Raw genomic sequence first — 19754 nt, forward strand, 5'->3', positions numbered from 1 at the left:
TATAGAGATGGTGCTAGGAGCTAAACATAAGATCTGCTCCACATTTATCTGTATGTTTTACCATAGTACTGTGAAGTAAGATACTAACTGAAAGTATTTTTTATATTATTTGAATATACATAACATTAGTTTGTTCTGTCAGTTTGCTTTCATATTTGTCTGTGGAGATTTTGTGACTATAGTTTCCTAATCTGTATATTTCCATTTGTTTTTATTCCAGTGCCTTTCTGGCCTACAGTGACTCTTACCATGTATCTCACAGGGACATTCACCTTCATGTTCCACCTTTCCTTCAGTCACACAGCTTTATAACATATTTCTATTCTGTTTAATTCTGATCAATTTGTAGAAAGAGTTCACAGAAAGAAAGGTTTTCTCAGGTATTGTTCCTATAACCATTTTAACTTCAAGTAGGTTGGCATTTTTTTATTGGTTTTGTAACACAGCCAATGATAGTCACTATATTTTGATTTTTACAGGGATAATATTTTACACTGAGCTTCTGTGTTTAATGATTGCATGTGTTAAGACTGAAAAGTGCTTTGTCATAATTACCAGCCTGTGTCTTTGCCAGCATTGGAAGTCTGGGTAGCAGGAAAATAAAGAGACTACTAAAAAAACCCTATTGAACCATCTCTTAGGGAAGAAAAATGAGTTGGACACCACAGGAAAAAGACATGGTTCATCATTATACAGCAACTGGATTGAATTAATTTTCTAATTAGAAATCAGAAAACATTGCTTGAAGGGAATACTCTTGAAATTCCATTGAATTATTATGATTAGAGTCTAAAAAGCACTTAACAGGAATTTTGTGACACTTGATGATTAACACCTTTGAAAATTCCATTTATCACTCTTTATCATTGAGATGAAAAAGCAGTCTGCAGTGTCCATGAGACATTGCCATGTACCTAGAATCCTGAAGCCACAAAAGACTAATGAAGGCATTCTCCATGAGGAAATATAGTTTTAAGTTTTTCTCTGGAAATATGAACACATGGAGTACAAGTGAAACATCCTTTTTGTGTGTGAGACCAGAGATTTGGATCATTTGTACAAAGGGTGGAGGAACTTATTAATGCAATCAGAATTACAATGCCACAAGAGCCCTTTCTTATACTTTGACTTCCCATCCCATACTGAGATTACTGAAGGAGCTTCTGACCTTTGTGTCGGTCCCTAATTCTTCAATAATCATTACTTGCTATCTTTAATTCTAAAATTTTATTCTAAAATAAAATTTTACAGAGATCCACTTAATTTAACATTATAAAATATTGATAAATTTTAATCAGAAGAGGTCTTAATTAGACATACTAAGAGTGGATATGACATTTATACCGTCACTAATAACTTACCTCAAATACTTTACATCAATTTAAGCATACTGGTATTTTGAATCTTAATTAAACATGGGAATGTAATTTGTGGCCATGCTACACAACGCTGCAAAGTTTCCTTTCCAGCTAAAGGTACCTTCTGGTATCCTAAATCTAAAATGTCGCTATAAACTAGTTACTGTTGCAACATAAAATAGAATTTTCTAGTTTCAGCTATTAAATATGCATCTTCCAATTTTAAAAAAAGACCTTTCAAAATGAAATTGTTGGCTCCAACTTTTTCAGTTTCAACATTGTATTAGGTGCCAGAAATGACTTAGAAAATTATAGCCTCTGGATAAAGCAGAATGTATAAAAGCTGCTTCATTTTGCATCTCAATAATCTAAGCTCACTGTATTAATCAAGTGGAGACAGCCATCATGATAATCAAATAAACACCTGTTAGCTGACTTTACAGATTTTTGTTATGAATGGGATTAAAGTTTTCTGAAATTATGTTAATCCTCATGAAGAGTGACACAGGTCATACTTTACAACCTTACAAGTTGCTAAGTCAGAGGGGAAAGGAAAACAGCAGCTCATATTAAACACCTCTAGGTTTTACTACAGGCTGTAGACACCCATTGGTTTTTTCTATCTCATCACTCCTAGAATCAGCAGACTTTTCTAGTTTATTTCTACTCCACACCTGTAGCCAAGTAAGAAAATATGCACTGTTTTTCCACACTAAAAATAAATGAATGGCATAAAATTAAGATTTCAAGAGGCATTCAGTGGCCTACCATGTATGTTTATATGCTGCTTCTATTGTCAATATGATGAATAAACAATATCCTCCTCACTTTCTTTGCCAAATATACAATTCAAGTACCCTAAATTTGAGGGAGGGCTGCCTTAAATTTGTGTTTTGGTGAGTTTTTTTCCTGCAGACATTCTTCTATGTATATATCCATTGTCCATTTCTTTGCCCCCCAACCAACCCCTAAATTGGACAGTTTCATTTTTTCCCCATATTTATGTTGGTTTACATTGTCTTTTTAAATTTCTTTCCTTCGCTCTTTTCCATACATTTTTTCTATTCTTTTTTTTTTTATTACTTTTGTTGCTATATGTTCTGCTGCCTTCTTTTTTTTCTACATATACCCCCTTGTTAGCATTTTTTTTTTTTTTTTGTTATTCAAACAGCAGTAAAAGATTGCCATACTTTGTTGCATTTCACACAAAATAAAATTACTCTATATATACACTGCTTTCACAAAAAGAATGGTAGGTATATTAGAAACATTTTGCAATTATTCAAAAATTCCTGATTAAGGAAAATTATTAGAATACCCCGAGATACCATGTGCTTTAGTGAATTTTGTATCCCTTCACTATTATTGCTGCCAGGAAAAAATAATTAAAACCAATAAACTAAAGGTTAATATATACTCATTGTTTAGCTTGAGTATTTAAGAGCTGTCCAAGAAACTTGGATAACACCTCAAAATATTTAAAGGTGGAAAACTACTCAGGATTTACTGTCCTTGTCAATCTGCTTCATAACTGGGGTGACTTATGTTAAGATACTGCTGTGTTAATAATGGTATTTCTTTATTAAGTCATCTGTTTTGACAGTTTTTCTGAAGGACTATTTAATCTCTTTTCCTTATTAGATAATGGGATACTTTCATTGTGAAACCAGATTTTGAATTTTTTTTTTTTTACTTTTGCATTTTCTTCTGTAACTTCTATCAACTGCTTTGTTTTTGTTGACGGGAACCAAAGAGGAACCTCTTGTAGAATATTAATTCCTTTATTTTATTTTTGGAGATCAGTGATGTCTAAAATCTTTACTCTTGTGAAGGTGACTCATATGTCTGGGAAATCCTAGCTCCCTTAGGATTGACTTGACCTCAAAGAAGCCAGAATTTTACTCATGTACTTTGAAGACCATCACTCATTCACTACTGCTAACAACACTTCCTGATGTATGCTTTTCATGTACCTGCATTTTATTATTATTTTATCTTCTAAGATAAAACCCTAAAACACCATCAATTCAATTAAAGTAATCTGATTTGGACTGAGAAATGAATCAAATTCAAATTTTTGCAGGCATTTCTAAATTGTTTTCATGCATAATTTTTGTTTGCATTACCTTTCAGTACCAGAGAGTTTATAATTATTTTTTGCCTGCTCATTTAAGTGCAGCTTTTGTAAGCTCTTAACTGTAGCCACAGAGGGGAAAGACTGAAAAATAAAAATATTTTTAACCATGTAGATATTTCTACAGAATCAATTGAGGAAACTGATACATTAAACTTAAACTTATTGTTGTCAGGTTTAGGTCTTGGTCATTGTATTGTGCAGTCTGGTGTGAATACATTCCAGTTATAATAGATATATACTTTGTAGTTGTCTATACTTGTTGTTTATGAAAATGTCCAAGTATTTTGATTTGTCCAGGAAAACTTTATTTACTTTCTGTGTGGATAGATGAATAGTGCATGGATAGTTATCTGAGCTGAGGCTCAATTCAACAGTATTTAATCCATGAATTCATCTCCCTATGGAAAAAAATTACCTTTTGCAGCACCTAGAGTAATTTTCTTGCCATGGTACATCAATTCTGACCTTTTCCCTATAACCACTCCCAAAGTATATGACAGGATGTGTTGCTCCTTCAGGACACACCACAATTTTCTCTGTTAGCTACCAATTCAGTGAATTCCAGCATATATTCAGAACTTGAAGTCTTAGGTTTCTGCTTGCAAACTTTTACATAATTTTGTAACTTGCTTCATAAAATGAAGTGAAATTCAATAGTCAAGCAAAAAAATAATTCTGCTTTCCATGTGAAATATGGAACCAGCAGGCTAAATCAGCATAAAACATATTCTAATTTTGTAGAAATGAGAATCTGGTTCCAACATACCTGTTTACATGCAAAGAAGACATTCTCTCATTTCTGTGGCTCTCAGTGTTTCATTTGTCTCACCTATCCAGCTTCACCTCTATGGTTGCATTGTCCCAGCTTACATACTCTGGTGCTTGAATCCTTCCAGACTATAGACCTTCTTATTCTTCCACCACAGCTACACGGTGTAGCAAATGGAGTCACAACTTCCATTCCTCAGGAAGTTGTTTCAACAATGAAGATAGATCAGACCTTGAGAAGGGATGGAAAAAAGGAGAACTTTTAATCTCTCTTAGTAAAATTCTTCAGCAAGAGATTCAAAATTCGTGGATCCTGAGAGAGACGACATAATTTCATGGCAAGTGAAAATTTTTCTGTGAAGGAAGGTCATAACAGGCATTATCTTTCTACGTTATTTCTACTTTTTTTTTCCAAAAATTCCCTACCGGTTTCAGGAACAGAACCCAGCAGCCTTTTACCTTGCTTGAGCATCATTGACTAATCTCTCTTCCTCCAAACTGGCACACATCCATTCTTTTGCTCAGCTGCATGAGAGCTAAGTCCTGTCAGAATGAGCCTTTCTGAACAGAGAAAAAGGAGGGAAAGCTGATTAACTAGCACTTTAATAATTTACTTGAAAATTTAATCTGAAGTACAAAAGCTTTTGAAAACAACTATTAGCAAAGCCCCTAAGTGGAGATAGACTTTGAACTGATAGAATCTCTTCTTTTCTTTGATCATTTAATGTTACCAAAACCACCAGAAAGATTCATCAGTTTTAATTGTATCAGCATGGATAGCATTTCTTTCCATGTTTGTAACTCTCCATCTTTAACCACAAGTTTTAAGGGTGAGCACTTCAATAAATTTAGTTCTCTTCAGTGATGTAGATTACTGCTTTGGAAAAATATATAAGTAGTTTTGGTGTCACAAAGAGTGGTGGCACCAACTCAGAATCAGTGAGTTGAAGGTCTGGAAGACAGCAGAAACCATCAGAGTTGATAATTGATTAGCTACAATGATAAAAGAAATTGATACTGCTGTATTAAGCTCTGATCTTAAAATCAGAGCTTAAAAGTGGGAAAAATTATAAACGGAAAGAAATGAATACATAAACAAAATATAAAGGATTATGCTCAATATATGTTCTATATAGAACAATCTTTCTAGGAGAGGTAGTTTCAATACTGATTTATCTCCATCCTGAGTCTCCCAGAAGATGAACATGTTCCTCCTGACAGCATCCCAGTAAAAAAATCATAGAATAAAAGAGTCACAGAATGGCTTGGTTTAGAAAGGGCCTTTAAGATCATCTTCCACCCCTCTGCCATGGCCAAAGACACCTTCCACTAAAACAGGTACAAAAATGTCATTCAATACATTCTGAATAAAACCAATAAGTATGGGAAGCTCAGTGGTGAAAATGAAATAAGGGGCAGAGACAGACAGAGGCTCACTTTCCCAAGTTTCAGGCACTTGTGAGCATGGCAGGATATCCTGGAACTAGCAGCACTGACAGTTGACCATCACACTTTTACTGTAAGGAAGTAAATATTTTGTTTCATCAGTTTACTTCCTTCCTGACTTCCTATGTATAGTGCAACTAGAAAATTATTCATCTGATCTAAGATAGTTACATCCTAACCAGACATTATTTACTATCTGCCACAAGCTGTTGATGATGTCCAAAACTGTACATTCCTATAGCTTCCAGGGCTAGGGTTCCAGCCCCAGGCTGCACAGAAATTCCATAGACAACTTTATTTCTATGAAGGGGTCCAACAAAAAAATCCAAGTACATAGAATATCAAGGGGGTTTTATAGGGTTGAGGTGGATTAAGAAGTGACTAGTAGAATTATAAGTTGAAAACTATCCAACTACTTTAAGGTTTTAGGTAGAAAATGACAAGTTGCTTAAAAGACAGAGACCAAAAAAAAAAAAAAAAAAAACTCGAAAAGATAACACTGGGGCCTACAAGGGGTGAACATTTCTCTGGCATGAGTCATCCTAAGGAAGGATTCCTATCTTAGTGGAGAAAATTCCAAGGGGTATTTGAATCATCTACACATTCCTGTGTACTATGAAGTATATTTCACAGGTGCAGTAAACATGGTGAATATCTCAATTTATTTCTGTTCCTCTCAGAAACAGGGTACAAAAAATTTTTTGTACAACCATAAAAGCTGCAATTAGTTTCCACAGCACTGTACTTTTAAAACAGCTTACAAAACTTAGCAAGCAGATTGTGTGAGGTACTTGGCAAGCTGGGTACTTATGGGTTTTATGAAAATCCAGATTGTTTTTAATTGCTGAAGCAAAAGATAATTTCTTTTGAAAATCTGGTCTTTGGTTTATGTGCATATTGAATGAGTCATTTTAACCTTGATGTACAAACTTCAGCAGTGGCAATGATTGTTTGAAATTCTATACAATTATTCTCACTATTTTCATGATTTTAAGTCCAAGGAGGACAGCATATGACCTACCAATTTTTGCTTCATACATTAGGCCAATAAAATGATCTGATTTTTTTTTTTTTTTTTTTTTTTTTTTTTTTATATTGGGCCAATATATTCTATTAGGGTTATTGCATGTATTTAGTTATGTTTTAGAGTGCTGCAGCAGTACCAGCAATCCCAGTTTAAAAGTATGACAGATAATACTGGAATATGAATTACAGTGACTTAACAGCTTGAGATACTGACATAGAACAGGCAGATTTCAAAAACTGCTTTATGTCTATGACCCAAAAAACTTAAAGGAATCTTTAACAATTTCTTGACTGAGTGTAAAAATTTAAATAATCTTTTATTGTTGGTCTAGAGTTTATTAACACTATGAAGAGGGAGAGAGGACACATTTCACTTACAGGACTTGTGCCTTTTTTAATGGAATTTGGCCTCTGTGCAAATGAGCAAAGTAATGTCTATTTTACCCTTTGTATGCAATGGGAGCCTGATCCTGGTATTTAATGGTATTTTGCTACTGTGTTCTGGGACACCTAGGGAGGATCTTAATTAAAAATCCACATAAGCACATATTATACTCCTGTAAAACTGTAGTAATTTATCTGAAAATATTAAACCGTGTTCAGAGCTCCAGGTTGGAGGAGCTGTCAGAGGGTTACAAAGGTTGTTATAACACAAATGCCACTTTCTGTAACATTTTTAGATTTACAATGAAACTGCTAGTTAACTCAGCTGCAAAAGGAGAGCAGACACCCATTAATGAGTACAGGGGTCACATTACCATCCTGCAGGGGCACATGTCAGTGATTTACCAATTACAGCAGGAACAGTAGTTCAGACCAGGTGGATAATTTCTGTATTAGAAAAGCGCATGGAGTGAGGCATAGATGAATTTTGGGCTTGGGAAGTCTCAGAATTCTTGTAAAGGGAAATGGTGCTGAAAATTTTACACTGAATTTTAATGTGAGCTGCTGCCACTTGCGACTTGCAAAGTATTTTTTGCTAAGTGGTACAACACAAGGCTGCAATAGTCAGTTAATACTGAAATAGTTCAACAGGAGAATAGTAGGAGTATTTTTTCCAAATAAAGCAAATAAATTTTAAAATAAGTCCTCACTACATTCACTACAATCAATTTTTTACTCTCTTGGCCTATAAGGATAATAGATATATAAAGTTTCATAAAACATATGGTAGCCATATGTGACAGTTTTGAGGCATCACCACATTTTTAAAAAAAATTAGTCATCCCAGTGGAAAACACCACTAGATCCTAATGTACTTTGACAGAACTAACTATGATGCCCTACTCCAATCTCACTTCCAAAGTGCCTGCTCACATACTGTTCACATTGGTCCAGAATGTAAATTTTCATTGGCATAAAATAATCCATATTACATCCCTGGACATTTTGTAACTTCTCTGATTACCTTAACGTCTTCCTCTCACCTTGTTGTTATTGTTGAAGGTGTAAAGGCCTTGTATAAGCTAGTTCAAACTACCATTCTAACAATTATTGTCGCATGTGAATGCATAAAAAGGCCCCACAACTAACATTACTTCTATTCTACTTAGACTTAGACCTTCAATGTATTGAACTTTTCCCTACATTATATACAAACCTGAAACAAAAGTTGTGAAATGGCAATGCAAATTGTGAAAAAGGCGTAAACGGATATATTGCAACAAATTTGAAGTTGAGTATAAATCCTTGAAATCATAGCACTCAAGTGAAAGAACTCTAGAAAGTTTAATTCAAAAAGGAAAAGCCTGAGAAGTTTATGAGATGAAAATCTTCAGCTGGAAATTCCAAAGTCAACCCAGTTCCTCCTTGCAGTCTCACTTGCAGCTGTGTAATGAATACTGGTAAGCAGCAAATCTAATGCACATTTAAAAAAAAATGTTCAAAAAGAAGTTTAGTGAAAAATAAATCATGTACTTTTCCTATTGTTTTGTCCCCTAGTGGGAAGTTCAGTTTTTGTGCAAAACACATAGGAGTGGATGGAAAGCAGCATGCTTTCCTCTGTGAAAACAACAATTTCTAGATCTTGATAATTCTTTTGTTCCCTCTGAAGCAGTAGTAGAGATCTCGACATCTTTTATCTTCAAAAATCAATTGCCTTTAATATTGTAGAATCAAGATTTCTATGAGATGTTTAAGATACTTAAGAATTACTGTTGCATAATGTCTTACCACTCCTAGTATGTGTTTCTTAATTAAATGTGTATGGTGAAGACAATACATTTTGTTATAATGGTCTACCTGGATACAGAAGATCCCGGTTTTCACCTCTCAGACACTTCAAATAAAGAAGGAAATTTAAGGTATGTTTTCTGTATCTCAGCTGCAGAGTTAGACTTTCTCACTCAACAAACATTGCCAGCCTCAAGAGACAAAGATCCAAGAGAAATGTGCTGCCCTGATTGAGTCATAGTGCATAGCTAATATAAATCTCTTTCAAACCATCTCACAGTTAGAAAAGGACTAAATATTAAAAGCAAATTTCCATGTTTGCTTCTTATCTTAGATCTACCTTTTCAAAAGGTTGGCCTGGGAACATGTTCAGCTGTCAGAACTCTGTCAACAAGCAAGAGACATTCAAAGCTTCCTGTTTTCCTAAAGCAAGAAAAATCAAAAATACCAGAGACAAATCCAAGGATGTTGAAATATTTCAAAATTAATCTCTCAAAAATATAGTATTGCTTGCAGCTGAGAGAAGAGTAAATAAGTGTATCCATGCATAAGCTAACAGAACAGCTGCTATCACCAGCAAATTAGGATGTTAAAACCCCTAACAATACAAACATTGATTTAAAGCAAGACTAAAGCAGTGGAATGTGACTCCCAAAGCAGGCATATGGTCATTAGGGATTCACTTTGCTTTACTTTTCTGCTATTAGGGAAATGATATATCAGGTATGAGCAGATAGCTTGTATGCCAGTTAGATATGAAAGGGGTAAGTTCTGCAGGGATGTTTGCCAGAAAGCAGTAAATTAAGCTGAGTGTTGTTGAACTGCAGAGATGATAAGAACAAGTGTTGCTTATTGGTTTATTTATCTGATTATAGCAGGCAAGGGAGAAATCAATACAGTTAGTCAGGGATAAATTGCAGACTTGTTACCTAGTATAACTTGAACAGCTTGTGCAGAGATAATTAGCACAACCTCTCTCAGCTAAATTACTGTTTAAAAGTGAAAGGATAAAGAACCAATTTTCTCAGCTGTTATTTTATATCTTGGTAGCACATGAAGAGAAACCTTGTGAATCTGAATAGGTATTACAGCTCTTATTAATTTAAAAGAATACACATACCTTAAGTTGTATGTGAGTATATACATGTGCATATACATGTGCATGTACAAACATTGGAATGCATTGAAATAAAAACAACAGAAAACAGAAGGAAGTATTTTCTCCATCATTTTTATATACATTCAGCCAAAGTTTTGGGGTTTTATTTTTTATTTTGAAGTTTTTATTTTGAGTTATTATTCTTTATTATTAATTGACAGTAGAAAAGTGAAATTTTCTTCTGTTAGAAATAGAAACTGTACAATATACAAGAAAAAGGGGCTTTAGTTCATTCACAGACATGAAGAGCAAAACTGTGGACTAATAGCTTACATTAATAGAAGAGTGTGACTCTTACTGAATGAGAATCAGGGTCAGAGCAGACATTTCATGTGTATTTTCATCTGGTAAAATGAACCTCCATGATCAAAGGAATTACCATACTAGAAAAAGGCTCAGACTAGGAGATAATTCATACTGAGTCTCATGCACAGGAAAAGATAAGATGTCCATCTTAGCAAACCCCTAGGGTTGTAATCACATTATGCATCTTCTCTAAACAAAATTTAATGATCCTAAAAGAATTCCGAGAATAATTTTTGTATAAATACAATGCAATGCAATATCAACAACAGCTAAAAGAAATTTGGGGAATTACAGGTGTTTATGTCTTTGTTGTCTTGAAATTTTTTCTTGATTGCTTCAATTTTCAGAAAGAAAAACTTCCAGAATTTCTTTCTCATCTACACCTGCCCAGAACATAGTATCACAAAAGAATGAAAATAAAGTCACAAAGGTATCACAGTTGTATATAACAGTAAAAAAAATACTTTCCAGAGGAAGTAAAGGAAAAGTTTTAACCTGTAAAACTGTGGGGTTTTTGTTTGGGTTTTTTCATGTCTCAGAAAATATTGCTAGACTCTCTTTGTCTTCTTCATCTAGATAACTTTGACCCAACTTTATTCACCTGCAATTTACTTTAGTTCATATTTAATCAGCATTCTGTCTGAGAACAAATTGTTTCAAAACAGTGATTAATAACATTTCTCCTAAGAACTCTGAAGCTATTATCTACCTGAGAAAGTGACAACTGGTTATAAAAAAAATTCCTAAGGGAAAGGCTCCCCTTGAACCTGGAAAGCTGTTTCAAATGGCAGCATAAATATTTCTGACATCACATTTAAAAAGAACTGGAACTTACTGTGACCTGTCTTAATATGGTTTTTTTCCCCCAAATATTCCAAAACCATATAATTAGGAAAATCTATGTCACAAAATAATTTAAAAAATAATGCTGTGAAATTCATCACAGACATTGAAAATTTTCAAGAGCTACTAATAGTTTTTGAAATAAAACAGTACTAGTGCCTTGTTAATAGTTTTTAAATTGTGTTAGTAATGACTTATGTGCAAAAAAAATTGAGCAATAATCAAAGGGGAATGTGTTTTAGGAAAGATACATAGCTTTGAGTATTGAGAAGTAATTGAAAAAAATAATTCAGTAGTATTTTATGACTGAATAAAGTATCCCAACATATTGCATATTATTGAATAAATTATTGAATTTATTGAATAAATCAGAGGGACTGGTCAGAAGAACTCATTCTATGATGAGATAGACAATTTTTTGATGATATAATTTCAGTAAAGTGATCTGCTATGAGTGAAAGGTTGCAGTCAGTTTCAGAAAGAATTTTAATGAAATTTAATGGCAAACAGCTCCTAAAGATTACTTTTTCTAATTTGAGAAAATAATTTTGGAAGGATTTTTTTTTTTTTTAATAATATTATATTGTATTGAAGGTTAAATAATATATATTATTCCAGGTAAAAATTTTACTACAAAAATTTTATATGGATTTAAGAGTTTTCTTAAATTAACATAGTTAGGATAAAAAAAAAATAAATGCTTCAAGTGTTTTTGAAATAAATCTGGTTGTATGTATACCACTCAATGATTTTTTCTTGCTAGGGTTTTTCCTCATGTCCTCATAGCTATATTAAGTTTATAAATTCTAAATTTTTTACACAAAGTGATGTAAAGGAACTTTTGATACTTTTATTACCTTTTGAGATGATTCTTTTGATATGAGATCAACCAACACCATACCTGTGTTTAAAATAATAGAATTAGAACAACCTAGTTCTCAAGTCTTATTTTCTACATGTCTAGAATTGTCCAGTTGAATAAATTCTCTTTTGCTGACTCACTGATTTTGATGAAACCCCAGGTAGAGTTCTTATCTTGTGTCACTTTGCACTGTGTCAGTGTAAGAAACACAAAATGATCACAGCTGGCTACTTTGCTGTGCTGAAGAATGTATGAAATATGATGTCTATTCATAATATCCAGGTTAGTATCTTTTTTCTGTTTCATCTGAGAATAACTTAAATGTCATAATTTTGTGTAATTTTTATAATGAGGCTACTTCATAAATGACCTGTGATGTTGAGATAATACAATCTGTGTTAGTCTTTCATGCTTTCTATTTCAAATGATGCTGTCTTCCTGTGACAATGTGAAACTTGTGTGATGTATGGAAAATAATGTGTTTATCTTAGTTTATAACTTTAAAATCTTATTATGATCCCTCCTATTGTCTTCTCACAGAACCTATAAAGGAATATTAGGAGAAAGATGTTCCTTTGAAAATTTTGGCATGAGTATGGAATTTATATAAAGAGGTTGCTTCTCTGAGAAATGCTTATACAGAAATAGGTGACTGGGAAGCAACCAAATACTTCTTCTGAACAGTGCTAGAGAGATACAGAGGCACCTGCAAATAAAACATAATTCTGATGTCAGTAAAATCAGTTACCAGAGTTTTATTCTAGTCAATGGGAACAGGATAGTAAATAGCTGCATACAAAATGAGGAAACTTAGATGATAATATCATCGTAGTGAATTGCCTCCTTTTATCTTTTCTGGGCAGATGTAAGGGACAGATATTACTCCTATTTACAGGTATATGCAGCATAGGTTTGTAAAAACCAACATGAGCAGAACCATCAGGTTTTTGTCAAATACAACGATCCTTCTCAACCCAAAGGAAGAGCCCTATTTTATATTCTGATTAAAACAACTAACAAAAACCAACCAAACAACAACAACAAAAAAATACCATAAAAAACCAAAAAAACCAAACAAGCAAATAATCAAAGATGATATATTCAGATTTCCTTTCTCTCTGGCTGCAATTCCATCTGGAAGAAAAATATGATAGCAAAAAGCAGGGTCTAGTCCTAAAGTTAACCACAACATTCAATGTCAGTGGCAGGAAGCACTGTTCATCTTAAATGGATGAATACACAGATAAGAATATCTACTACAATTCGACAATTCCTTTTCTAGGAATGGCTGTATTTTCTTTCTATAATCTTACCACTAGAAGAGGTAAGGTAATTTCTTTCTTTGAAGTCCCTGAAACTTCTGGCAACAGTCCACCTTAATAAATAAATTTTTACAGTCTGGAATTATAGAATTTAGTGAGTGGAGGAATAGTCCCTAAGTGACAAAATATTTCTCATTTCATGCTATTAGCTCTAGATTTAAAAAGAAAAAACCATACTTTCTCTCCTTAGGTAGGATCTTTATGAGTACAGTATGTTTTCTGCAATTAGTATTTGGATTGAAGTTAATGACCCACTAAAGATTTAGGTACGGGCTGTTGGCAACAGGAGGAAATTATCAGTGTTTGGGATGTATATTCAGTGTGAATAGAAGTAAAAGCATGAAATGGAGGGATTGTCTCCTGCCAAAATACTGAGTATGTAAAAGTATCAAATAGAACATTTACTGATTTAAAGCAAAGGAAACGTTACATATTTACCTGTTCAAGATGCAAAGAGGGAAAAAACAATTGGATTCTCAGCTATGGGATGCTGGAAAATATGATAATTTCAGAACCTGAAGCACTTGTGTGTAATAAAATTATATACAGATACCCTAAACTCTTACTGAAGTGGAGAGAAAAATTCAGTCTACAGTCTAAATTGACTAGAGACAATGATCATAGGATAGCTTCAGTAAAAATACTATTTACCTTATAAAGAAGAGCTTCTGCATGTCAAATTGGCATAAAAAAGAAAATAAACTTCCTGTAGAAATAGGTTTGTTCAGGTAATTTTTTCCCTTGCAGCTATTGCATTATGCTTATGGGGGGAGAGGTCATTAGTAGTTTTCTTTCTTTATGATTGCCTAGTAAATACTATCCTGTGGCAACTGCAATGTGAGCTATAAAAGATATTAGCCATGCCTTTAGCAATTTACAGGATAAATAGATAAAAGACAAGGGATCAATAAGAAACCCAGAAAGTGGGACTAATTGTGGTTTGGTTTTAATGGGCTTATGTCATCTTTCCTTAGAATAATTTAGCAATTTTATGCCTCCAAGAAAAGAAAATATTCAGAAAGATTAACAGCAAAGAATGCAAGTTTCCTTGTTTGTATTGTTATTTATACAATGTAAGGGGTATAATGAATTAGCTGGAGGTTGCTGTGAGGTTTTGTCCTACAGATCTTAAAAAACTCAGAAGTGTGGTGCAGTATGGGGAGATACAGTGATACAGGAGAAGGAATTAGCTGTCAGTAGGAAAGGCTGCATTAGAATTGCTATACAAAGGAGAGACAGACAGGGATTTGGAAAGGTGACAAGAATCTTTGAGACGCAGGATAAAAAACCAGAGAGTTTGAAAACAAACTATGCAAATATCTAATTGCAAATGGATATTTTTTCAGGATCAAAGAAATATGAATTTTTTTCATTTTTTATCACCTACTTTTTACTAACTTTAAATAGTCATCAAAAAGTATTTTACAATTAATATTGTTTTTCAAATTTCATGTTTAATTCTCTCCTGCATTTACTTAAAGCCTTTAATACTTTTACATAAATTATTATTGAACTTATTAATATATAACTTATTTCCAAACTGTTGTATTTGTGATCAGTGAAGTCTGAGCTAACAGCACAATTTTTTTCAGAAATCCTCTGCTCCTGTAATGTAACCATCTAATTTTCCTGAGTCAGGGAATTCAAATATCTCAGAAGAACAACCATAGTTTTGAGTTTTTATTTGATACCATCTCCTTCCTTCCAAGAGTTTGAAGGATTTGCCCACATACAGTAATCACAAATTTATTAAGTTCTTTATCTCATGGATAAATAGGTTTACTGAGGATGATAGAACACAAAGAACACACAAACTGCAAAGAACACACCACCTGTATAAGAGCAGTGATTCTCCAGACTTGCAGAAATAGGCTTGATAGTTTGTAGCTATATTCTATTAATAGTCATGAAATATCTTGGAGAACTATTTGTCCTACATAGCCACAGAAAATGCTGTGAAAAGAAAGCAATTAAATAAAAACTGAAATAAAATAAATAATATTTCCTTCTAGATAATTGCAGATTTGTACAGGAATATATTTTATTTTATTTTAGCTTTCAGTTGTGACCTGAATCTATTCCTTTCATTCAACATTTATTGGAAATAAAAGCACTTAGAAACTTGAGTTATTTAGCCACACAAAACTAGATGGCAAATTAAAGCAATCTAAAATTAAAAACATCAAACATTTATTTTAAATATATCAACTTGAAATACTTGAACTTGGGCATGTCTTATCACTGGCAAACAATTCCTTGATACCTGGGCAAATCCGCAAAATGCCCCAACCTAAAAAAAACCCCAACAAAATGAAACAAAAAGGAAAAAAACAACATTGTCTTGAGGTTTAGGGTTTTTTTTTGTTTTGTTTTGTTTTTTTGTTTATGTGCTTTGGTTTGTTGCTAGTTTTTTAAAAATTGGCTTCAAAAGCAGGAAATAGATGGAGAAATCTGAAATAGTGAATTTTTTCTTTCCTTATCGTAATTGTCTGAGGACATTATATGAGTAAAATGTTTATGGTTCAGTGTTGAGCTAAATGTACTTCTATCCCTAATAATCTGTAATTCTGTTAGAGAATCTCTACCAAATACAGAAAAAATACCAGAACAAAATGAATTTTATAGAGCTTTTGTGAAAATAAGCAGCCAGATAGGGATGAGTATTGCTTTACTGCAAGCTTGAATCCATTTACGAGCTAACATAAATTTTCTCTAAAGTAAACATTACACAGTGAACATTTACTGAACTGCCCTGTGCTGTGGAGTGTAGCCTTTTATGATTTTATGGCATCAGGTGCCCCAGAACATTTATTATGCCTACAGCCCCTGACAAACACCAGGGCAGTGACCATCATGAGCTGGGTGTGGTGGGGTGTACCATGGGTCTGCCAAGTGACTCTGTCCAGTTGTCCATTCAGAAACACTAATTACAGCAGCTCTAGAGGAATTTTCTGTGCTGAGATAAAACAGCTGAGCCAAACTCATCCAAAAATTAAATATTTAGCCCAACAAGTTGCTTGCCAAGGATAGATATTCTGTAATAAGGTTAAAATAGACACCTATACCCTTTCCCTGAACGACTCTTTCTGGAATTTTCAAGAATTTTCAAGATGTAGCTGTATAGTTTTTGCTCTTCTACTGCCTGACCTGTTTTCAACATGGCTTGTTCCTGAAGAAGACAGTGTTCTTACCCAGTTTGATCTGCCTTAATACCACTGTGGATGAAATGTTATTTATGTAGAAAACCAGTGTATTTTTTAAAATATGCTGAGAAGCAAGTTTTGACATAGAAATTTAAGCAATGTCTGATTTTATTTTTGTTCCATTACTCCAGTTTATGAAAGGTAAACTGGGCACTAATAAACATCAATGTTTCAAGGAAAAGTGTCCTTGGGATAACTCAAAACTTTTGGGGAAGGAGGACTTATTTGATCCACTAATGCTTAGTGAACAAAGAGCCATTCAGATTCTGAAAGTATTTTTAATAATTTAAAGGAACTTTTTGCTGGAGTTTTAAAATAAAGGGCTAAAAAGATATACACTTACTTTACTAATATGAGGAAGTTTTGTTCTAAAGACTAAAAGAGTTGAAGCAGACTAGAAGTCTGCAATGCATATCCCCAAAGTGATGAGACATTATATGTTGTTGCTCATTTTCAGCAACATCTACATTATCATCAATCAAACATCAAGAGACGTTAAGACTGCCCATTTAATTCATCTGGGTATTAGTTTCTAGGGTTTCTTTATCCTCAGAGTAGTAACTGTTTACTGTTTGTTGCAACTTAAGAATAAAAAAAAACCACAACAGCTGGTTAAAACTTAAATGCTGTTAGGAACAGCTTGTCTGCATTGCTTTGAACTTTACCAAATAAGATCAAATTAAGAAACATAAATATTTGAGTGTTTGGTTGAATACCTTATGAACAACATAACAAAATCAGACTTCAAAGATCTTTTCCATTCACATGGTGTCATTGTCTCCTCTATAACAAGAACATGTTGCCTAAAGACACTCTTAGTAATACTAGCTTCTAAATTAAATTTTATTAAAAATTTAGATAATTTAAGAACTTTAATGGAACAAATCCCGATTTAAGAGAAATAAATTAAACAATCTGATTAAGAAAAGTGGAGAAATGTTTTTTTGTTAAACTAAACAGTGTTTAAACTGTTTTAATATTAAATGTGATAATTAAAACAGTAGAATATTGACAGTTCCATGGGAATTATTAAATTTTAATTTCCCATAGAGTATAGTTATTATTATTTATCTGAAACATTTTCTAGTTTAAATAATCTGGACTTCTAAGTTTATTTTTAACTTAAGACCAAATTATTTTGAAACAAACGTCCAACAATTACTCCCAATGGAAAATTTACTTTCATGATTTCAGCTGGTAAAATAATTATTGTCATAATTGCAACATCTCTGATATCTGAGCTCTGGTCTCTGATCCCTACAGTGTCATGTAAAAGCTACTCTAAGAGAAAGAGAATTATTGCACAGAAGACTAATTAAAAGGTAAAATGTCTATCTAAGGAATATTCAATGCAGATAAAAAAGTCCTTTCATTATTGAAATTTTATAATTATTTTAAACTAAAACTCTGAATTTGCAACTAAGTTTAAGAAATGGAAATGCATTAAGTTACAGAATGAATGTGTGTTCAACCACATGTCCTTGATGTACTGAGCTCTCTGACAAGGTCTTTACTCATTTTGGGAATGCTTGCTTTTCCCACACAATTTGCATTTCTGATATTCTCTTCAACCATTTTCCACATCATTTGGAAATATACTATACGACAGATGCCTTCATCCTCTCCTCCCTAATATACAGTGTATATAGTGAATTTTTGACTTGTCTGTCTAAAATTGTGCATGTTGTCTCAGACAAAAACTGCTCAGTTTATATGGTTAAACCAAAACATGATTGAAGCAGTTTATTAACTAGCAACACAGCTAGCAATCAGTGAATGATACCATCACTACAACACTGAGTACCTCCACAGTCTCAAATACCCTTTTCTAAATAACCCAGACACCTGCAGGGGACAGAGACACCCCACTCTCCCCATCCCCTCCTGGTTGTGTAGCCCTGGGGTGCCCCCACTGCCCTGTTTGCCTCTGTGCTCTCTTCTTCACTCTGTGTTTTCCTGTTCCTTTCAAATTCTTGTGGTAACCTCTTGGTAACCATTTAATCCAGATGATGTTTATAGTCCCCTGCCTCATTATCACTTTCATTTCTGGGGCAAGCACCATCTCCAAACAGTTTGTGTTGTTTTATTCACATATATTTGTTTGACTCACAGTGCACTATTTTTATCCTGAACATTTCACCAAGAAATGTGTTACTCTCACAGGTAATGTGCTGACAAATATTCCTGGTTTTGAGTAATTTTCATTAACTCCTCACAAAATGCCCTGAGCATTTTGTGTCCCCAGCACACACTGGTAATTGCCCTACTGATTTTCAAAATGTTCACAGAACCCTTTATATTCTCCCCCTCTCTTGTGGAGTATTTGCCTTTTTGAGTACTGTGATGGATTGACTGTAGCTGATTGCTAGGTATTCACCAAACTCACTTTGTTACTCCCTTCCTCAGCTGAACAGAGAAGAGAAAATAGATTGAAAGGCTCATGGAACAAGATAAGGATATGGAAAATAAGGATTTTCTGCTTCATAACAGAACCACTTCCTTAAACAGAAATCATAATTCAATTTTATTTGGCGTTCACTCCAAATACTGTTCTACTTTTTATGGAGTCTATCAACATTATTCATGAAGATCCTCAAGATATCCTTCCTTTGGATTTCGTATGATATTTCTTATGATGACTGATCTCAAACTCACCATCTGATGCTGGAATGGGATACAATTTGTCTTATCATTACTTAAAATGGAACATAAAAGCTCAGAGAAATGGCAGAATGCTCAATTTAGATTTCAACATTTCTTCAGCATGCAAACCTGTCCTGTTAATTTAACAGCCAAACCTTTATCCATTTTCTTGCCCTTTCAAGACTCAGAACACATGGAAATACTGAAACAGCTAAAAAATTGTTGTACATTTAGAGAAAGTTACATTTCACTTTAAAATATCTAATTTCTCCCAGCATGAGAGTGCCTGTGGTTCCACACTTAATGGCATTGAGGGTTTTAACAGTGATGACTTCAGGATATGTAGCATAAGACCAGACTTAAAGCTGGTGTAGGAAAAGTTGTGTTCTGCATATTGTAATGTCTCTAAATGGTGAAATGCAGAATAATCATGTGCTTTTTTAGTATAAATCAGAGAAAGTGAGTAAGACCTTGTTAATGTTTTTCTTAACCCAACACAACACACTTAG

The sequence above is a fragment of the Oenanthe melanoleuca genome, chromosome 1A, assembly GCF_029582105.1.
Source record: "Oenanthe melanoleuca isolate GR-GAL-2019-014 chromosome 1A, OMel1.0, whole genome shotgun sequence".
NCBI lineage: Eukaryota > Metazoa > Chordata > Aves > Passeriformes > Muscicapidae > Oenanthe > Oenanthe melanoleuca.